Below are 23,825 nucleotides of genomic sequence, written 5' to 3' on the forward strand. Positions count from 1 at the left end.
AATGTCACAGTGTTTTAACGAGATATGATGGCAAGGGACACTTGATTATTTACTGCGTAGAGGGCAGGATCAGACAAAATGGTTAGGGAGACCCTTCCATTGAGTCATGAGGTTCCCCCGCCCCTTCCCCTCTAAACTCCTTCCTGGAGCAGGTGCAGCTGGATTCAGACTGAGTCCCAGACTTGGTCAGCTGTTCATGCCTAAAGAATTATATGTCCACAATCAATCCTTTATATTACTTAACTGAGGTTTGAAAGCTAACATGCTATTAATCAAATACCAAGAATCTGTTAGAGCAAGGAATTCTCTGAGCCTTGAGGAGTAACCTTGAGAGGTTTCCCTGCTCAGGTGGTGATCCTGGAGTGCATCCCACTCATCTGCAGGAGAGATCATGGGCCCCGGGCTGTCCACTGTTTATGACTCGCACATATTTCACTCCCTTCTAGTACCTGAAAGGAACTTTTAAGAAAGATGCAGTGGGAGTATTTACAGGAGCAGGTAATGACAGGGAAAGATGGCTTCAAACTGAAAGAAAGTAGGTTTAGAATAGATATTAGGAAAAAAACCTGTCCTGTGTATGTGGTGAGTCACTGAAACAGGTTGCCCAGAGAAGTTGTGTATACCATATTCCAGGAAGTGTTCAAGGCCAGGCTGGATGGAGCTTTGAGCAACCTGGTCTAGTGGAAGATGTCCCTGCCCATGGTGGGGGGATTGGAACAAGATGATCTTTAAGGTCCCTTCCAATCCAAACCATTCTGTGGTTCTATGGTATTCGCATAGCAGCCGTGTTTCAGTTGGTCCATGCACAACCAGCCCTCAGCTGGTGAGCCAGATTTATGTCTCTTAGCTATGTCTGCCTTCCCAGAGTCCAACTTAAGCCAAGCGCAGCCGCCCCAAGCACCACTGGGGGTTCTGGTTAAATAGAAAAGGACAGGGGACACTGCCACAGATGCCATCTGTTAAACACTTTTATAGCCCCATGTTACCCCTTGATTGCTGAATGTTCTTACAGCACTGGAAAACAAAACTGCAAGTTTGCAGGAACATCTGAACTACCCTAACCAGGTCTGCGGGTATGCTGCTTGCACAGTTTCTGGTAAATGTCTAGATCCTGAAAGCATCAAAGGACAGAAGTTTCACACTCTTTTAACTCTCTCAGACCAGTGCTTTGCTCTAGTTACCAGTGGATTTAAGTAAACAGGTGTGACAACTTATTCTATCCACTCTGGATATGGAGAGTAATTTTATTCCTTTCACCTTTTCAGTTGTTCTTTGCATGTTTGTTGTATTTGAAAATCATTACTATTTGTCTTGAAAACCTTATTTTCTTTAGAGATTCCACAAAAGCTTTGCTAGGTCATATTTTCTAGTTCTTCAGTTATTCCTGTTGTAGACCTCTGACTCCTCCATCATTCTGGAAGCAAAGTCAGCAGAACTGGACTTATTCTAAGTGAGATTTCAGCAGTTCTTGAAGGCCAGAAGGAATATTAACCTTTCATGCAATTATTCATGATCATAAAACATAAGACAATGTTTCTCTTTCTAACAGCAGACTGACACTATTGTTTTGGACTCATTCTCTAATCCAGTAGAATGCCCACTTCTATATAGAGAGTAACTTGCAGATTGAAGTATTCTTCTCCTTCTTCTACTCCATTTTCTTTTTTTTCTGAGTGTGTTACATGCAGTTTAATAAAATTAGTTTTGACACCTGTGGCCCTGTGCTCCTTGTCTGCTATAGCTCACAATAACACTTTCCCTCTTCTCCTTTCACATTTTTCTAGCCACTGAACTAGAAACTCTTATGGGAAAATAATTACTTTGCCCTCCATGTCTCTGATGCTTTATCACTGGCCAGAAACACCATATATAATATCCAGCAAAAAATGCCTGATCAGCTGCAATCATCTTTGAATTCCCTTCCCAAATCTTCCTTTCCCAAACCTTTCCTTCCCTTCCCAAACCTTCCCTTCTTCCCCAAAGCAGGAAAACATTTACCATTAATTTTACCTACTTCCAAAGTTTCTGTGGTGTCCAATACTAAAAGATGTGCCATTTGCTGAGGGAGCAGAGCCAACCCATTCAGGGACTTTGTTACAAGCTCAGACTGTGCCATGTATCTGAAGTACATATTCTCTGTATTTCATGAAGACTTTTGAACTGTTGTAGTTCTGAAATACTTTTTGGATCTGTAGCTTCCTCTTTCAACCCTTGTATTCCCTCCTTCTCCTCCCCAAACATCTCATGGAGGTGAAAAGTTCTCTCATCCTGATCTGAACTAAAAAACCAAAGGGTGACTAACATAGAAAGCATTATTTATCATTGCCTTAAGTCACTGTTTCCCTACCAAGCATCTTCCCTTATTAACATCATATCAAAAAGATGTGCTGTGCTCAGTTTGATATGTGCAATTCCTCTTCATAGGTGGCCACACTCGTATTTCTTCAGATGAAATTTCTTAAAATAACTGTGTTTATTCTGAGCTGACTCCACATTCCTGTGGCACTGATTTCCCTGTAACGACTAGGAAAAATGACATTCAAATTCCAGTCCTGCAGAGGACAAACAAATGCCTTTTTATTGTGTTCCTTTTGCAATGCAATTTCCCCCACACTGTTGAATAATGGGTGAAGCTGCGCAAAGTCAGTGATTCTGCAAACAGCAGTCACTGGTGTGCTGTACATCAAAACTACAACTAGGAAGAACTTCCCTGTCTGAACCTGGCTCCAGGCTTTGTCTCCATTTGGTTTATGTCCATGAAGGACCCAATGTTCAAATGTTGGATTCTCAGTACCCAGGAAAAGACAAGAGTTATTTAATTTTTCTCCCCTCTGCTCACACAATGTCACAGAAAAGAATAATGGGATCAATTTGCATTTATACCCATTTCTACAGCAGAGGATTATCATATTCATCATACTAATATTCCATATTTATAGATCTATCAAGGAGACTTCTTAATCAACAGTGGGGAAGCCCAAACCTCCCCATACTGAGGGTTGCATTAGCAATTTGCCAAGAGCCTAAGGCCTGCACAGAATTTCCATATTATATGTACATTATATGTTTAATCAAAACTAACATGCATAACTATATTTGTTTCTACTGCTGCTTTTCTCACAGATGAATGGTAACTACTAGGGTTTGCCAGTTTTTCTCCCCCTGTCCTCTGCTTTGGGTGTACAACTCTCAAAAGCAGAGCTACAGTTTGGAGAATGGAAGGAGGCAAATTCTGATGTTCTGAGCAGTGGCTGAGATAGAAAACTCAGATCCTGTTGCTAAGTGTAAATTTCGTTTGGTGACTTTGACAATTCTTCTGATCTGCCTGAAGAATGTAAAGGATATTTGTTTCATGTGGCTATTCTGACCTAAATTAACCCAACAATGTGTAGTTTTAAACTTAAGTGTATTGATTAAAATGGCAAGTTATGGTGACTTTGTTACTCATATTTTTTATTTCCTCATGTTGTCATAGTCATTTCTGCCTCTGATTCTTCTGCTATCTCCAATGAATTTGCTCCCTTTAAGATGCAATATGACACTGAAATCAAGCTCTAAGTCACAGAACATTTGAAGGGAGGAAGAATGGCATCCAAGAACAGTTCATTTCATCTGCCCTGGACACACACATTCAGAGCGGATAAGTCATTCTCTGGAGATGTCTGTCTGTCCATACTATAGTTATAAAGCTGTATCACAACAGTAGATCAGATGGATGGATTAGATTTACTAATGTGTAGAAACCATTTCTGACTCAGGAGGTCTCTAGGTTAGAAGCACTTGGCACCTGACAGCAGAAAGCACACTGGTGTATGGCCTTGCACTGATTCCTGTTAGGAATCCGTTTCTGGCTATGGAGAAGGGACAAGTTGCTGAGTTAGGTAGACTATCTTAAGTCCTTTTTAACTTTCAGATGGCAGAAATTTGCAGATACAATTTGGACATTTATCTGGGGATGCCAGAGAAGTGAGTAAAGTTTCAGCCAAACTAGTCCTACCAGGAACAAATCCTTTATCTTGGCTGATGTGAGTTTTCTGGAGTTGCTTGGATGGGAACAGAAAAATAATATGTAAGACTTGTCTGCCAAATGTATTGTACTCACTAAGTTCAAATTTACTTGGAAGTAGTCTGCATCTCAATCAGGTTCTTCTCCTGCACTAAGTGTGAAGGAGATGCAGTAAGTGTGCAATGTATAACAACTCATGTGACTTCCTTCGTACTGCACACTGAAACAACAATCCCCAACCATTACTCTATACAGTTCCCATCTTTTCCAGGGAAAACTCCATCTTTAACCAGTCTTCTTTACTCAAGTGGCATTCCTTACTCTCACATTTAAATAATCAGAAACTATCTTGCTAATTATATGCTGCTGCATATACAAAAGTCATCCATCTACAATGACGCAATTCACAAATCAGCATCACTGCACTACATTGTGGTTATGATGTTGCATTTCATTCTGAAAGCCTACTCACACATCTGACTGTCCTCTACGAAGAGAAAAATATTTCATGAGATATGCTCCTGAACATGTTGCCTGATCAAATTTAATCACAACCATGACCCCATGGACCTCCTCCTGCCTCCCATTAACACTCCCTCATTTCAGACTGCCAGGACATATTCTCAGTAATAATTTTCCTTGAAAGGTGTATGGTATGCAGCATCGTTACCTTCTTAATAATATCGTGTTTTTCTGCAATGTGTCTGTCTACATGCAAGTCTCTGCCCATTTATTTCCCTCAACACTATATCTACCATTAGCAACAACCTTCCTTCTTCCATGTACTGCCCTCCATCACATGGTATTAATCCCTGACAGCATGGCAGTGAATGCTTAAAATTTAACTTCTGGATACAGTGTGTGTGAGTATATCCACACTCCCTATTGCTCTGCCTATAAAATCTCAGCTTCCCCTCCTTCCTCCCAATGTCCTGCAGCCAAGGGCTTTAAACAGAACCAAAATACAAATGTGGCCTCTGTCATACATTTGTATTTGGACTGGTCAGCAGAGCTGCTGGAAAAATCTGTCTGGATCTGAACAAAACTCTCAGCTGTGGTCAATATCTGTGGGTAACAGTGAATAAGTTTCTTACTCTAGTTTAGAGCATTTTCAGAGGAGTTTGTGTGGAAAGAGTTCAGCACAGTGAGAAAGACCAGAAGTGCAATAGTTAGTCACCATTAAGTGAATAAAGGACTAAGAAGTTCAGTAACAATAACAGAAGGAGAATATTGAACAATTTTTTCCCCTTCACATGCAAATATGATTAAAGGAAATAGAGCTATGATAATACATCTACCTATAAATTAAAGTGTCATTTATGTCAGACATGAGCAGGAAATACTACATGAGAGGGAACAAGTGAAGAGTAGTCACAGCACAGACAGTGCCTTCAGCAGTCAAGGTAGAGCAGGGCATAGTGCTGATAGCAAGGTCTGCTGACAGTCTCAGAAAGACAGGCTGAGGATCCAAGTTGCAGGTCCATTTGGGAAGTCCACCACTCAGAAACAGCAGGAGGTGAGGTGGGACAAAGACAGAACTGGAGAAAGGGCCAAACATAGGTCTGGCTGGTCCATTTAGGTGGCAGTGCCAGAGACATGACTGGAGATGGATGCACTTGTGTCCTAGTTGAGCAGGAGGGACCAGCTGACACTGTGTGGGGGTGATCAAAGCTGTGTATTCTACCCCCTCTATTCATTCCCCAAGGACAATGGACCATTAGCAGCAGCTGCCCAGGGAGCCATTATCACCTTCACACCCAGCCTGAGGGGGGCGGAGCTGCTAATGGGCCATCAACAGTTCAACACCCCCTGGCTCCCAGAGTTAATCACCAATTGTGTGAGTACCCATCCAGGGGGAGGGACTGGGTGCTCCCTGAGGGTACATAAGTGGTGGGTAAGAAGACCTTGGGAACTTCTCGTTGGATCCAGAGGAGCAGCAGGACCTTGACAGGAGGAGATCCCCACTCTCGCCCAGACCACAGCCCTCGCCTGCACCAACAGGTTTTTCATTTCCTTTTGCTCTGGACTTGGGGGAACCACAGGGGTCTCAGCACAAGGGCAAACAAACCCCCTTGGATTTGTGCCCCAGGACACTGGGTTATACTGCTGGGGTTTTGTGAGTTGAAAGCAATTTTCCTTTTGTGTCAGTGTTGTTATTGTAATATTATTATTAAATTTTAGCTCTGACTTATAATCTCTCTCGTGGTGAGTTCATTTCCCCTGCTGGTTTGCCTTTAAACCAGCACATCTTGAGATACAGCCGAGGTCCATCCGGGAGACAGAAACAGGACTGCTTAAACTTAGAGTATCAATCAGACAAGAGGTGAAGGCCTAGGACGGAGCTTAAATAAATCTCCAGAGCACATGGGTGGAGGTAGGGGTGCCAGCTGAGGCTGGTCAGGAAAATAAAGACCCATAGCCATATTTATGGTGCTGACACTGTTACTGCTAAATCTCTGAAACACAGAAATGCAAAGAACAGACCTCATCCAATTTGCTTTTCATCACTTTTGCTTTCTTCTGACCTTGGGACATCTCACTCAATTCTTTAATTTTTCGACTCTGCATGGTGTAACTGATGTGGACACTTAGATTGCTCCCACCACTGTAATGCTTCATTAGCATAATACCATTGTCTTCAGGTTTATGATTCTCCAGAAGACCATGATAAGACCCCAGTACATCACAGTGTTCCCTTGTTCACTTCAATTAGTGTTATATAACCAGATTGCTTTTGGCAACAGGTTAATCTGTTTTCTAGTGCAAAACTAAAAAGAGCTTTCCACATAAAAAACGGGAAACATTTCCTGTCATTGAGCCACATTTAGGATTTTATGTCAGAGTCATTCTCTATTCTAAAATACTGGTGATGCATTCAGTTATTAAATGATTCTCCCCCTTTTTTTGCCTCTAGTCTTTAGCTGCCAAAGTGCAGGAGATGAGAATAAGCCCTTGATTTCAACCACTGGAATATTGCATTAGAGCAAAGCACTTGTGTAGACAAGGAAAACTACATTCTGTCTCAATGGAACTTGTTCTTGCTTAAAAATAAGGTTGGGTCTATCAGCCTGAATCATTTCAAAGGCTTGCTGAGCTGCAAACACTGGTAGCTGAAATGCAAGTGAGATCAAAGCATTCACTGGCCTAAGAACTGTGTCCATGATCAATTGCAACTTTGTCATCTTAATTTCACCAAGTTGTATTGAATAATTTATCTTGCCACTTTCTTTGTTTACTATTACAGAACACTGCTTTGAGTCCTTCCCTTCTGGTCCCTGAGGGAATACTCTGCATGTTCTGATCCTGTGCTGAGGCACAACCAGATTATCCACTATTTTACAAGGAAGCTTCATTTATTTTGGAAGGAATTGTGGTTATACAGTCAAGAAGGGAATTTCTGGATTGCCTCTCTGTGAGCTCTCTGTGGACCATCTCTAGAACTCTTGTCATTCCCCAAAACCCAAATGTTGAGTTGATCTTTTCCTTTTCTAAGTGAAGGGAGGAATTCTATTGCAGTTTGTTGGTGTATTTTTCTAAATGTACATCTATGATACCATATTTGTTCAAAGGTATGGTCAGAGAAGTCTGTTCTGCATAACATTTTGGGAAAAAATAAAGTTTCATGTAGAGTGTAGAAGCTGTAACTGTTTATTTAAAAAGCCACATATATGCTTGCAAAACTGCTATTTCAGAGGAAAAAATGTAATTTCCATGATGAACAGCTCCATCATGGCTGAGGTCAGGAGCTCCTGACCATAAGTTTTCACAAAGTTCTCACTAATAAATGTTCCTTGCTACACACAGTGTAATGGTTTATTTCCTTACTTCTAAAGAAAACCAGTTATTAATAGGACCATGAAACAGTTATTGAAACATTTTCTTCATTTTTGAATCATTCCTGGATCATTTTGCAGTGACCAAGAATCAAGTTCAAGTGAATTCACCTTCTGTTTCTCTCTCAACATTAAATAAAACTACAAACCAAGTAAGTTTTTTTATAACCTTTCTGAGGGAGAAATAGTCCAAGACATATACTCGTATTTTCTTCTCCCTTTAAAATAATATCTTACCATGAAGTGACTAGTTTGTGAACAAAAATAATATATGTTCTATTATATATAAGTTAATTATATATTATTTTGCTGCTGCGATCAATATATGTCCCTGGATATCAATCCTGACTCATCCACCTAATCTGAATTTTATGTCCAACTCACAAACTGAATAACTTAATTTATGAAAAATTGAAAAATTGGAAAGACAAGAGGTATTCTTCTGTGCTGTTTATAAAAAAAAAAAACAACAAACAGATTTGTCATTGCATTGTGTCTTTGGTGGTGTTTTTCACATATGCAAAATTAAGCAGCAGTAGTTAGTAATACTTGTAAAAATGACAAAAAGGTGCAATGCCATAGACAGTCAAATTCCAGATGCATATTGATGTCACCTGGTGATGTACCTCTGGGATCATTCAGGAATATTAGATGTTAGTAGTTTTATTACTGAACAGAATCATCAATTTCTGTCCTTAGGCCTCCTGGATCTCCCCTTTCCCACTTTCCTAAGCTTAGTGTTTCCTCATCCCTCCCAGCCCTCTGTCCTTACCACATACAACTTCTGTAAGGGCTTTTAGCAGTACCTGCTGCCAACACTGGAGCTCTGCTGGAGCCAGGCCAGTTTATACCAGCTGGGAATTCATTCTAATGGCCCTTTCGGGACTTTCCTCCCCATCACTACCAGACCTCATTCTGGGAGCTCTGACTCACTCCTGGCTGGACTCTTCAGTTGTTGCAGTGAGTTCAGCTGCCTTTGTTCCTCCACATGAGCCATCCAGCCCATTTGACTAGATACAATGGCTTAACACTGAGTGTTGGGTATTTTCTCCTTTTCAAGTGCCCAGATCCTCCTGCATTCCCTGATAGTGCCAGGGAATACTCCGTTGTATTCAGGGAGAAAGCCAAGCCAGTAGGACTAAAATGCTGTAACTAATGGAAGAGCCACAATTCCAATGGATTAAAAGCAAACTGTGCATTGGTCTGCTTTCCTCAGATGCAAACATCATGGATATCAAGAACGTGTGCTGCTAAAGACTCAGTAAATAACAAACACATTGTTCTGCTCCTGCCCCTGGAAGAGCACAGTAAATTGACTTATCCAGTCAATCCAGTAGTAAGCAGGAGAAGTCAGTGGAAACCCAAAGAAGCCACATGATAAAACCTCAGGGGACAGGAATTTTAACAAGAATTTAAAAAAAAAAAAGAAAGAAAAACTTTTGTGAAGTTCTAAATATCAATGGCTCTTATGGTAGATACTTCAAGTACACTCAATTACAACACATCCGTAAGTTGGCAATGGAAAAATCCTATTCCAGCAGCAGAGATGACTTGCAGCTGCAGCTGATAGAGCAAGGGATGTGAATACAGAGAGCACTTAGATGATGAAGGCAAGGCCAACAATCATTGTGCTTGAAAGCAATAAAGCACAATCAGCGTGACAACAGAGCTCCATTGTTAGCTGTGGCTCTCTGTTAAAGGGACTTGCAAGAGGGGAAGGGCCCTGCAGCAGAGCAGCCTTGCCCCCCAAACCAGGCACATCTTCTCTATGTTCCTTTTTTTTCTTTCTTTCTCCTTTTTTCCTCTTTCACTTTGTAGCTGAGATTTCCTCATTAGGGGGCAATTCTTCAGCATGGTTGAAGTGTTCCAAGTTGCCTCACCTTGCTTATATTTCGTGCTGTCTTCACATCAGTAGTTCAGGTCACAGAAATGTCTCACTGCAGGCAGTGGCTGGGAGCCAATAAACAGGTACAACTGAAACACACAATGGCATCGTGCAGTTTGGGTGCACTATAGGGTGGGTAGATAAGCATTCAGTGAAGCAGAAGACACAAGTGTGCTTTTACGAGGTTTCGGTATGCATAACTTGAACAATGTGAAGATCACTGTTTAGTTATGTTAAAACCAAAATGTTATATTTTTGTTTCCCTAATCAGCAGCTTTTCTATCAAAACTTTATTTTCCTTTCATCACCCCCTTGTTCTCCCACTGTGGAAAACTTCATGCTAATATTCCTTTGGGAGGCAGGAATCAATTTCAAATTTCAGCTAAGCTAGCTTTTCAGAATAGTACAATTCTATCCCTAATCTTTACATAATACTTAGTTTCTAAAGCCTTTGAAATATGCCTTTTTGTTTTCTGAAAGACCTGTCATTTAGAAGTTCTTTAGAACCATGCTATCTTTTAAGTAGTCTCATGTCCTAAGCAGCCATTACTGGTACCAACCTTAATGCTTTGACAGGTTTACATTAGTCCTGATTCCATTTTTGCAATACAAAGAAGCATCTCAGAAACTCACAGAAAAAAAAATTAATAAACTGCTAGTCCCTAAACTGAGCATCACAGTACGTGACTTAAACATGGATACAAATACAAAGAAAAACTTAGCATGGAAAGAAAGAGTACTTAAAAACCAAGGAAATGGTTGCAAGAAGTTGAAATGATGAAGACAAAAGTATGGTCCTCATTATATATGGTCTGTGCAGTAACTTAAATTATGATCCCAGCAGAGCTGACAGAGCTGAAGTGTTGATACCATCAGGCACATGGAGCAACTCCTTTGGATGGTCTCGTGCAAGGCTAAGGGTTGGACTTGATGATCCTTCTGGGTACCTTTCAACTCAGCATGTTCTGTGATTCTGTGACTATGATTCTGGATCTGCTCTCACTGAAGTCAGTGGCAAAAATCCACAGTCTTTATTACTGCAGGGTGCAATGTGGGGGAAAAATATATGAAAAGGGCAGGTGCATATAATATAATATATGCATAAAATATATGAAAAGGGCAGTCATAGAATCGTAGAACATATTGAGTTGGAAAGAACCAACAAGGATCTTTGAGTCCAAGTCCTGGCCTGGCACAGTAAAAGTGTGAGAATCACACCATATCCAAACACTTCTTGAGCTCTGCCAGTCTTCGTGCTGTACCACTGCCCCGGGGAGCCTGTTCTAGTACTCAGTGACTCTCTGGGGTGAAGAACTTTTTTCTAATATCCAACCTAAACCTTCCCTGACACAACCTCACGACATTCCCTCGGGTTCTGTCACTGGTCTCCACAGAGCAGAGATCAGAGCCTGCCCTTCCTCCCTTCCTCTTCCCCTGTGAGGAAGTTGTAACTGCAATGAGGTCTCCCCTCAGTCTCCTCTAGCCTGAACAGACCAAGTGTTCTCAACCACAACTCATGAGGCTTTCCCTTCAGACCCTTCACCATCTGCTACTTTGACTTGATAAATTTTGTGATCTGCTTTAGACCTCACTCATCTTGAAGCGGCACTGAATTCACAACACTGAATGGAAAGTGAGAGGGAATTAACTATTATTCTCTTCTACAGCTGGAACCTGACAGTGTTTGCATGCACTGTCCACAGAAAAGAAAGAGGGAATCATTTTCTGTTTGCATTTCAGGGAGCCCACAGGATTCTGAGTCTTCATGCATTTGCAAGCAAGTCAAGAAAAGTGAGGTGCAACCAGCTGCAGAGGTGATTCTGTGCCATAAAGTGCCCCACAAGCTCTTTTCAGGAAATGGAGGTAGTTTGTTCTACTTGATCCATTGTGGCAATCAGGAAGCTTATTTTCTGACCTTCAGGGATCTGGCTCCATACAAAAAGGAAAACAAAAGCTATATAAATTTATACAAAGAATTGGTGTCACTGAAACCTGTATGTCATGGTACAGAATTATGAGAAGCCATCCAGGTTCATAGGGAAGGATGGATCAAAACTGACAAAGCTGAAACCCATATAGATATCTTTGTATATCTCAAAACTCAACCAACTGCTCACAAAGATATGTCCCAAGTGAAAGCAAGTGATGATTGACAGAATCATAGAATCAAAGAATTGATTGGGTTGGAAAAGACCTCTGAGATCATCAAGTCCAACCCCTGGTCCAACTCCAGTCCCTTTACCAGATCATGGCACTCAGTGACACATCCAATCTCAGGTTAAAAATCTCCAGGAATGATGAATCCAATCCCTCTCTGGTCTGCCCATACCAATGCCTGAGCACTCTCTCTGTAAAGAATTATTTCCTGCTCTCCAACTTCAAATTTCCCTGGCAGAGCTTGAGCCCATGCCCCCTTGTCCTATTGCTGAGTGCCTGGGAGAAGAGACCAACCCCCAGCTGGCCAGAACTTCCCTTCAGGGAGTTATAGACAGTGCTGAGGTCACCTCTGAGCCTCCTCTTCTCCAGGCTAAACATCCCCAGCTGCCTCAGCCTCTTCCCATAGGACTTATGCTTCAGTCCCTTCACCAGCCTTCTTGCTTTTCTCTGGACTCGCTCCAGCACCTCAATATCTTTCCTGAACTGAGAGGCCCAGAATAGAACACAATACTCAAGGTGTGGCCTCACCAACGCAGAGTACAGGGGAACAGTCACTGTCCTGGTCCTGCTGGCCATGCTATTTTTGATCCAGGCCGGGATCCCACTGACCTTCTTGGCCACCTGGGCACACTGTTGACTCATGTTGAGCTTCCTGTCAATTAGTACTCCAAGGTCCCTTTCTGCCTGGCTGCTCTCCAGCCACTCTGTGCCCAGCCTGTAGCGCTGCAGGGGGTTGTTGTGGCCAAAGTGCAGGACCCGGCACTTGGCCTTGTTGAACTTCATCCCATTGGAATCAGCCCATCTCTCAAGTCTATCCAGATCCCTCTGCAGAGCCCTCCTGCCTTCCAGCAGGTCGACACTCCCTCCCAACTTGGTGTCATCAGCAAATTTGCTGATGATGGACTCAATCCCCTCATCTAAATCAACAATAAAGATGTTAAACAGGACTGGACCCAACACAGACCCCTGGGGAACACCACTGGTGACCAGCCACCAGCTGGATGCAGCTCCGTTCACCAGATAGTCTCTCTTCAGAATGGTAATCAAATGGTACAAAATTCAAAGCAAAATTAAATATCATTACTAAAACCTTAGAAGAAAAGCAACATCTGGGAGGATACTCAGGGAGATCTGTTTGTGTGTCTTGGGTTATACCCATGTCCTTGGGCATCTGCTATTTGTTACGGGATACTTAGAGGTTTTTTTCAACCTGATACAGCCATCCTCAGACTCTCCTTTGCATTTATACCCTATCTGGTTAATCATGACTGAAAATTAGTAATTTCAAATACAGTTGTTTCAATCATCCTGCTCTGTGTGCCATTAAAAGGAACAGACTACAGAAATCTGTATTTTTTAGCTGAAAATGCAAGGACTTTGTTGTATTCATATGGAACAGATGGAAAGAAGGGAAAAAAAGGTATTTTCACTTAGAAAATTATTTTACTCTAACCTTTAATCACATATCAATATTTCCTTCTTTTTGGTCTTGCCAACCATATCTAATTATTTTTTCTCCTTGCAACTGTTCTTTTAAAATTGTCAAAGAAAACTCAAATTTCTTTTGTTCAGCTACATGGGATTATGCCGAGTAAAATGATGAAATCCTCAAAGTGAATAACATATGCCATTGACATCTTGCATACATTATTTGCATAACTGGGCAGTTTGCATTAGTCTTCTAGTAATATGCACCTGAACCTGGTTTGTATGGATGAAAGAAAAATTGAAATTCCTCGGGAATATTTGGTGCACCATAGATCAGTTAGAGGTCACCACGTTATTTAGTGTTTTATGGTGAATAAATCAGATGCTCACTTCAAAATCCCCCTTTCTGTGAGCTATAATACACCGAGTTCTTTATGGCAAAGGAATTTTTATGAACTGAAACTGAACCACATTATCCTGTAAAGTAATGGGGCAGTGACACCTATAATGAATAGGACATCACTCACTTTTTTGTATTCTCTGCATCACACTGGGAGTACGAAATATCTGAACCAAATCGATGCTTCTCCCTGTGTACAAACACAAGGCACCTGAGGCAGTGAGGTGGGAGTTTTCACATCTAAACCTCTGCATTAAGACGGGTATTTAGATTCTCCATAAAAAGGGAGTCTCCACAACTTCTAAATAAACCCCAACCTAGTAATAAAGCAAGATACCACCAAAAAATGTACACTGGACCAAGAGAAGCAGGTAAAGTAGTTATTTACTGGCCCACTGAGAAGTTTTGTGTGAATGAGTATTGAGAAGGTGAGGTCTTGGCCTTCAGAGCACATGGACAAGATCCTTTGAATCTGGTCCTTGATTTACAACTCAAGATTTTCTGTTGCATTGTGTGCTTAATACCCTTTGCTTTTGATTGGCACAACTGTAATATTATTCTGTAAATACAGTATTTCACACCAGTTACAAGTGACTCAGGAAAGTAGAGGAGTCACATTGTATAGCTTGATCCATCATAGACTTCAGCTACTATAGCCATTAATCCACAAAAATTAGCTAAATGCAGAACAGCATGTGGATCATAAAAAGTTTCTTAAAATTACTTACTTGTTTCTTGGAATAGTCTCATAATTTTTCTAAATGAAATAGGCAAAACAAGTAAGAAGAACTCTTTTCATTTTCCTAATAACTGAGGATAATTTTTTTTACTCTACTGTTATATTATTTATTTTTCTTTTGCTTTGTAGTGAGACAAAAAATTATTAATGAATAGATTATTATAAGAAACATAACATTCTGTAGGATCAGGGATTCTCTGCTGACTGAGATCTAGAACACTTTTTTGACTGATTCTTAAATAAATTTTGGTATGTGTTATAAGAGGCTATAAATTACTTGATTAATGTTATGTGCCCATTCCAGCCTCTTTTCCTTGAAGAGAATGAACATACAATTTCCTTCATTAGCAATATAACAGCTGGTTGTTGCTTCAAATATGCATTTTGTTGCCATTTCTTTTCCCTGAATGTGCAGCTCTGAAGCGGCAGGAAGTTCATGGCACAAAGGGGTCTGATGGAAAACTTTCATTTTCTTGCTTGGTCAGAAAAATTTCCAACCCTGCTCCCTTCATATTCTAAGAAGGAAGAACTAAGAGATTTTTTCCATGGTTTAGTGTAAAAGCAGCTCAGGGTCCAGACTAAGGGGGTGATTCATTTATCTTAGAATTCAGCTATCTGAAATTTAGGTGTCTCATCTAAAGTAACTGTCTAGGTATCCTGTCAAGGAAATGGAACCAGATAAACAATTCTAGAAGGCAATACATCTTATCAGGGCTGAATAACACCTCAGAATGGGCCTATTTGTCACTCCACTCACTCAAAGTGCCAGGGCATCCAGTTAGACATTGTGTTTAACTGATCTTCAAAGAAAGTTGCATTATATGACAAAACTGTAAATCTTTGGCTTTCAAGCATTTAGCAGGTAATACCTAAGGAACCACTTTTGGGGAAAAAAAATGTGGCTGCTGTAAGATTTACCACTTAGTTTTCCAACTTTACTGCTATGTCAATGCTGGGGTTTAAAACAATCAAGAAGATATTTTATAGGTCAAATATTACCTTTGCTATAGACTTTAATTTGAGGTACTGTGAAAAACAGATGAGAAGTAAATGTTTTTTTTCTTCTATTATTACATACATTCAAATAAAATGTTAACGTTATTTCAGCTTTAAATAGGTTTAAATATCATTGGTGTAGAGAAAGCCTCACATGGGACCTTTAAATGAAAGTGTATTTAAAGACTCTTATTTGATTTTTTCCCATTGTTCTTTTTGCCTTCTCACTGCCTGTGTTTTAAGAATCCACCTATTAATAATGTCTGTTCTTCCTTTCCATCCTATGGTAAAAAGTAGGAAATAATCACACTTTCTCAGACTTAGAGAAAACAGAAGCATCAAAGAGTTAAAAATATATTTCAGAGAAACCATTAATACAATAGAAATTCAGTGCTGTGATTGGTTAAAAAATATTTTTGTGATTTGTGCTATTATTACTACTGCATGTACCTCTATTCCTCCTAATGGTGTATCAGACACGTGGATTAAGATTCTGTCTTTGGTTTAAGATTTTGTTTGTGGTTTAGAGGATCCTGATTTAATAAAACTCATCTAGCAGTCCTAATTCAACCTTGAAAATGTCAGTCTTACAGACCATCTGAGAGGAAACAGAGCTATCAATTGAAATAGCTTTGACAGATTGATAGAGGCACATACAGAGAGATCTTTATGTCATGAGTAGCCTAAGGGAGCACAAGTTGGTATAACTTCTGTTTTATTGGGGCCTGGAGGAAGTGCAGATTTCAGCAGCTTAGATCCCTCTGATGTTACCCACTGTGTCTAGATGTAGTTACAGCCCTTTGGTATAGTGCTGCCTGTTTCATGCAGAGTTGTGAGAGCTAATTGTCTGACATGGTATCCAAAGACAACACTGAGCAAACATCAGTGGTGCTCTAACAGTGCTCTGATGTGCTCTGCCAGGCTGGTTTTCAGCATTCTGACCTCAGCAGCTGTAATGAAGGAACATGTCTGACTCACCACTGTTTGAAATGGAGGTGTAGCAAATCTTAGGTCACTGTGCTTTATACAAGTCCTGAGACACAATTTCACAAGCATTTTTATCTTTCTGATAGTGCTTCCACCAGACAAAGGGGATGTCTCTCATTCCCTTGATCTTCCTTAGTTCTGCTTCTCTGTCTCCCTGCTGACCTCCCAACCCTATTTCCTGCCTTGCTCCAGCTTCAGTGTTGGATCTTTCCAGGAAGTCACTAGTGTGAGAGAAAACAATCCAGCTTTTTTCTCTGGATTTAGTTTCTAATTAGCTTCATTAAATTAATGGCATAAAGCAGCTTGTAACATGGTTCAACGTGTACCACATGCTGGGAGCTCAAGTGAGTGGGGAGAGGGATGAATATGAACCTTCCAGTTCCAGTAGATGGAGTTACTACAGTGGCTCACCATGTTGCATGGAATGGCATTCTTCATGACATTCACTTCTTGAAGTAGATACTACTCAAGTTATAAGTTGCAGTTTATAGCATGCTTTTGTGGGGGACACTCTTCATCTTCCAGCTGTGTAGAGAAGCGAGGGCTGATATCTGCAGGCAACACAATGAAAACATGATGCAGAGCTGATGGACACTGAGAACTGAAATATCTGAACTCAGTGCTACCTGGGGAGGTTAAGTTTGTCAGTTTAGTTACAACAGCACAGATTTCAGTTCAGTTTACAAAATATTTCTGAAGTCCAGAATGGCATAGTAGTGGCTGATCACCGAATAACACCCACATTGTTACTGAGGTGGGAGCTACTTATTAGAACATGGGTTGGTTGTCTCTTCTTTCCACTGCACAGATTCCCCTGAACATATTAGAGATATATCCTTTGAAATGTCAGGTCCAAATTCTAGACTTTGAATTTAAACTGCATTTCACATTAAATAACTTGCCCAAGGGTCTAAATTTTGCTTTTAAACTGTTGCTTAACTTTCAGATACTTTAAAGCTCATAACCCAACCAGAAACATCGAGCTCAGATTTTGGGATAGGAGCCCTGCTGCTCTTAAAATGCTTATGTATTTTTGCAGGATTTTTTTAAGGATAAGATAAGCTGAAGAAACAATGCTTAAATTCAGTACCTCAAGTTGGAAATCATTTCATATTTTGGCTTTCAAACATCTACCAGCAGAGAATTGCTCTCTGTTGTATATTGTATTTCAGCATCAACATCAGAATCAGTGTCAGTGCCAGGCAAACTGTGACACTAAATAGTCTTTTAAATGTGAACTGGAATCCAACCTAAGAAACTCTAAGCTGAGGCTTCAAACTGACATTATAGCTGTATTCATACATTTATTATTTAGAAAAAACAGCCTGTAATGTTTTATTTCAGTAAACTGCACTGATAGCTTTCAGCACTTCTGGAATAAATCCATACAGGGCTCAGTTCCCAGTGAGGCACAAAAGGTTTGCTTGATGAACGTTTCCAAAGTTCTTGATCCACCTCTTGTGTATTTTAAGAAACATTCTTAAGCTGACAATGCCTGGAGAATCTTTGAAGCAGGCTGCTCCTGCAGGTTGATGGACAAAGGCACTTTCTTCCTGTATTGTCATGTCTTGAGAAATCTGGCAGCAGAATGATGGCAAGACAAAGCACAACTGGTAAATGAGGTGGAGTGTTTTCAGTAGGGACACCAGGGTGAGTCTTTCCCTCTTCTCTACAGATTTAGGGCTTCTTTTATCACCATCTTTATCTATCCAGACAGGCAACAATCAAGCCTGATAAAGCATAAGGGAGGATCTCAGTTACTATACTTACATTTTGTTGCAAAAAGAGAAGTAAACTTCTAGATGACTGTTTCAAACCAGGAAGATGAAATAAAATTCTACCTTTTTGAACGCTGAATAAATGACACCTCTGCCTACTTCTTAATGCTGCTCTAGATAAGATATTACATGTCATTGTTTTCTTTGGCTGCCTTTGCACACTGACACACTTGGTTTGGATGGATACCAATTTTACATTATTGCTCTGTAGATGCATTATTTATAATTACATATTTATAACTTTTTCATTTTTCACTCAGTGTTATGAGGTATTTTTATTGTAGCTAATCCTCATTTTGACTTTGGTTATTAGAACAAGATTACAAGCACCTATAAATGTAAATATTAAATTTCCTATACATTGTTTTTGGACAGAGACTTTGTTTGGCTGAACAAAATCAGCTTCAGCACTGTTTTCCCTGGGACAACTTCTGTGCCTTTTGGCTTTTCCCCATTCCTTGTTTAAATATTTTTCTCTGATCTTGAATAGGTATGTATGGATTGAGCATAACCCTTCTTTCCAGAACGAGTACTTCAAATTCCAGAAAGTTCACCAGTTCCTAGTAAATTTAAGTTTCTCTTCACTATACCACCATCTAATCACTGTATTGAGAGTCTTGATCTTTGAGGCTTTGTGTTTGACAGCATTCTGGAGAACAATAACATGGAGGTTGTAACTTATCCTGTGAGATCTCATTTCACCTTTTCCATTAGGTACTTCACATCGTCTCACATGCCACCAATGCTGGTATCTTTGCACTTAATGACTGAAATAACTGAATAACTCTCAAGATCTGTTCATCTTTCTCTGGCAGATTGCATAGATTTCAGAGGATAGTTTTGTCTGTCTCTATTTTGGGAAGTGTACAGCTTGTTTTAAGAGTTACCCCAAAATAGCATTTGCTCATATGCATATGTTTACCTGTCTGCCTGGTGTTTTCCTTCTCCTCGTGGGCTGTGTGTGTTGTGCAGCAGCTATGCTGCTTAAAATAATGCAGGTAAATCTGATGTCTGGGGGATTAACTAACTCTTCACATAATTGCCTTCAGAGATATGAGGTTAAAAAATTTCAGTGCTAAGCAACAAGAATTGCAATTAGTTCTATCAGTTGGGGGCTTGTTGGTGAACTTCTATAGCATCCAGTATATTATTAGTTTCTGTGTTATTTTCTTGGCTGGTTCTAAGTCTTGAAGATTTCTGAACTGGGAAAATAAAACCTACACGTGAAGAAATAGTCTTTATTTTCAGTGTATCAATTTAAAGTCTATCACTTATGCATAGATTTGGTATAACTTGTGAGTTTGCTGTGATAGGTATTGGGTACACAAGAAGATACAGAGATGATCACTAAGTGTACAATTTGAATACCAAGTCAAGATTCTGATAGCCTGATCTGATGACTCATTTGCATGATGTACTCTTAGCTCCTTTTAGAGAGAAATAGGCTTGTGCAGAAGGCAATTAACCTTCCTGTCCCATCCAGACATGGGTTTGCATCACATGAATAAAGCATAGATTAAAAGAATGTGCTAAAAAATAACCATCAAGATCATATGCTACTTTGTATATGCTGATTATGTGTGGTATGCACTTGATCCATGTACATTGATGCACATAGCTTTCATTTGGATTGTTGGATAATATTTGCTAAATTTATTTCCACTATAGTCAAATTAGATCCTCATAAACCTTCAATGCCATCTCCTTTGACTCCAAAGGGAGCAGAGACAAGTATTTCACATGTAGATATTTACATGAAAATGCCTAATTTGGGATGGTCTAATCTTTAAAGGCTATCACACACCATACTGAGACTTAAATTCCTCATTCCAAATTCACAGAAAATGTGCATCCCTGTTAACTGGCTGATCAACACTTCTAAATATCAGGGTATTTTGTAAATGTTCAGGATCACAGTTCTTAATGAATTAATTAAATTCCACATCCATCCTTTTGTAAAGAGCTCCTGTGCATATGCAAATGTGTATTATAGGCAAATAGATGAAAATTATATCTCTTGAATATTAAATGTTTGTGTCTAAATGCTCAGTCCATGTTATCAATACACTGTGATATTGATATGCCCTGTGACCACTCACTATTAAGGGTAGCTAATACTGATAATGCTGGTTGTCCCCAGAAAGATTTTGTAATAATTTCTAAGTAAATTTCCAGCTCATGGAAGTCTGAGGTTCTTCACTTTTCAGTAGGACAAAGTAACCTTCAAATCATTAGTGGCAAGAAAATCTCTCAATGAACAATTATCTTCTTTTGTTCTGGGTGGGTTTTCCATACAGGCACCATATGCTTTATTATGGAAAAACTTCAATTATAGAATAAGAGAATGAAAATGCAGAAAAAGCTAAATGCTCAGACAAAATGGCAATGGCAATGGTCCTTATGAAAAACTAATCAATTATATTTACTGCAAGTCTTAATTGACTCTGTGCATCTTCTAAAATTATAAACCTTATCTCTTACATTGTCCTCCTTTTTGATGAGTAAATTAGTAATTAAAACACATCTACCTAAATGTTAGCAGTGGGTGGCTGAGGAACAATATCATACACAGCTTTTACTCTCACAGTCTTTTTTTAAAGCCATGTTTTACTAAATAGATTACTTTGATTTCTCTGGAGAAAAAAAAAAAAGCCAAAAAGTAAGCAGTAAAATTACCATCCTGAGTAAGAACAATTCACCACTAATACTGTGTGGATGAAATGGAGTTTTGTTAATCCAGTGAAATTCATCTTTAACAGAGATTTAAAGGAAAACAAGGGAAATCCACTTTCCTTCTTAATAAGCCTCTGCCTGACCCAAATATTTAAGCCCTTTATACAAGGTTAAATTTTTAAGAATATGAAATCTTCCAGCCTTATAAATATCTTTTTATGAAAATGCATCCTAGTAGAAAATGTGTGGAATGCAGTGGAAGAAGTGTCAAAATAAAAATCTAGTAATTCCCATTCTGTCACTACCAGTTGTCAGTCCAAGACAGTTCAACAGCTGAGATATGGATGGTATCAAATCCTGTTCTCTGAGTTACTTTCTTTTCCTTAGTCAAAGCTTTAAAATATAAATAAACACAAACCACTTCAATCTTGGCATTGACTTTTGCTGTGATTGCAACACATCCATCTTCCTACCCCCAGTCTGTGGGATCCAAAGATCATCAAAGAACTTTCCTTCTCTGAGGGATGAAAATATATCATCTATGTTTTGTGAATGTTCATTGTCCCAAAAAGTATCTTAAATATGAATAGAAATAAAATGTCAAACTAGAGGGACATCCTATCCTCTGCTAAGCAGACAACATGTCTGTATGTTGAAAAAGGACAGTTCAAAACCTATTTCAGAAAAGCCTGCTGCACTTCCAAGAGTCTAATTTTGGCCTTGAGAACCAGTGGACCAAAAGGAAAGCACAGACAGAAGCATGTAAGCATAAGCACATATCAAAAAAGTCCTGTACTTTCTATGTGGATGTGATTAAAAATGACGAATGTTGGACCATAAACCACACAGCAACTTTTCCAGCTCTCATTGGAAAAACACTCAAATTTTATAGGCAAATTTTTGTGAAAGTGAAAGAAAACTTGTATTGGAAAAGCATGAGTTAAAGCTGGCCTTACTGATTGCTTTTTCTCTACTGTTGGTTGGGGGAGCACTGTGGTTTGGATTCAGTCTGTGGAACAAGACACATATGTTTAGAATCACAGAAACATTAAGGTTTGAAAAGACCTTTAAGATCACTGAGTCCAACCATTAACCCAGCACTGTCAGGCTCATCACTAAACCATGTCCCAAAGTTCCATTTCTGCGTTGTCAAACACTTCCGGGGATGGTGATTCCACCACTTCCCTGAGCAGCCTGTTCCAATGCTTGAAAACCCTTTCAGTGGAGAAATTTTCCCTCATATCCTATCTAAACCTACTTGGGAGCAACTTGAAGCCATTTCCACTTGTCCTGCCCCTTGTTACGTGGAAGAGACAAACCCCCTGGCTACAGTCTCCTATCCGGGGTGTTATGGGTTCACCTAGGTGGGCCTAGATTTGGAATCTGAAGTCTGGACTAGGCCGAAGCTGTCAGCTGACTTGAGCTGGGCTGAGCTAACAGCTGACCTCTTCTAGCCAGTAACTTTGTATTCCATACCACATTATGACATCATCTCCAGGGAAGTCGGAACCAGTGTGGGAGTGGTTAAGGCAGTCACTTCTCAGCCCTCCTCTTGGGAGGACGCACGATGCTGTCCCAGGGGGGATGGAGAGGACCAGGCCCACCACTGGCTCACAGGGTACCTCAGGAAAGTAAAATGTGTTGTTCTGGGTCTCTCCTTTCTGCTTGGGTTTGTCTCCCTGGGGAATCAGCTTCTTCTTAAGTAATGTGTAGTTAAGACAGTAGAATTTGTGTGTTCGTTAAGAAGTTGAGGTGGGGAACTTGTTGTTGTAGACTTGTGTGAGTGTATATTTGTACTCTCTTCTAATTGTCTCTTTCTTTCTGTGAAAATATATGTAGATTTAGTATAAATGCAGTTTGAAGTGTTTTTTTTCTTTCCCCTCTCTTTTCCTCCCTTTCCCTGGTGTTGGGAGGGAGGGGGGGGGGTTGGCAGTTGCTTATCTCAAACCAAGACACGGGGTCTGGGTGTAGACATCTGCCCACATGATACTTAGACATTTAAGTTCCTACTGAAGTCAAACTGGTTCCTTAGAATCCCTCAATGCCATCTCCTTTGACTCCAAAGGGAGCAGAGACAAGTATTTCACATATAGATATTTACATGAAATGCCTAATTTGGAATGGTCTAATCTTTAAAGGCTATCACACACCATACTGAGACTTAAATTCCTCATTCCAAATTCACAGAAAATGTGCATCCCTGTTAACTGGCTGATCAACACTTCTAAATATCAGGGTATTTTGTAAATGTTCAGGATCACAGTTCTTAATGAATTAATTAAATTCCACATCCATCCTTTTATAAAGGGCTCCTGTGCACATGCAAATGTGTATTATAGGCAAAGAGATGAAAGTGATATCTCTTGAATATTAAATGTTTATGTCTATATTAATATAAACTGGTCCATAGTGTGGTTTTAAACATCAGCACATTGTGCAAACTGGTCAATTATTAATATTCTTTCTGACATAATTTTGACTCATTCATAGTCTCCCAAACTGGTGATTACAGTCTGGTGGGCAGCACAAATCCCAGAACCACAGAACCACAGAACCACAGAATCACAGAATGGTTTGGGTTGAAAGGGACCTTAAAGACCATCCAGTTCCATTCCCCGACCATAGGCAGGGACACCTTCCACTAGCCCAGGTTGCTCCAAGCCCTGTCCAGTCTGGTGTTGGACACTTCCAGAGATGGGGCCCTTACAGCCTTTCTGGGCAACTTGTGCCATGGCCTCAGCACCTTCACAGGGAAGAATTTCTTTCTAAAACCTAATATAAAACTGCTCTCTCAGTTTGAAATTGTTCCCCCTTGTCCTGTCACTCTAGGTTCTTGTAAATAGTCTCTCTATCTTCCAAGTTTTTGACCCTCAGGTCCTGGAAGGTTGCAATTGGATCACCCCAAAACCTTCCCATTTCCAGAGTAAACAATCCCAATTCTCT

This window comes from Pithys albifrons, chromosome 5 (genome assembly GCF_047495875.1).
Source record: "Pithys albifrons albifrons isolate INPA30051 chromosome 5, PitAlb_v1, whole genome shotgun sequence".
In the NCBI taxonomy this organism is placed as follows: domain Eukaryota; kingdom Metazoa; phylum Chordata; class Aves; order Passeriformes; family Thamnophilidae; genus Pithys; species Pithys albifrons.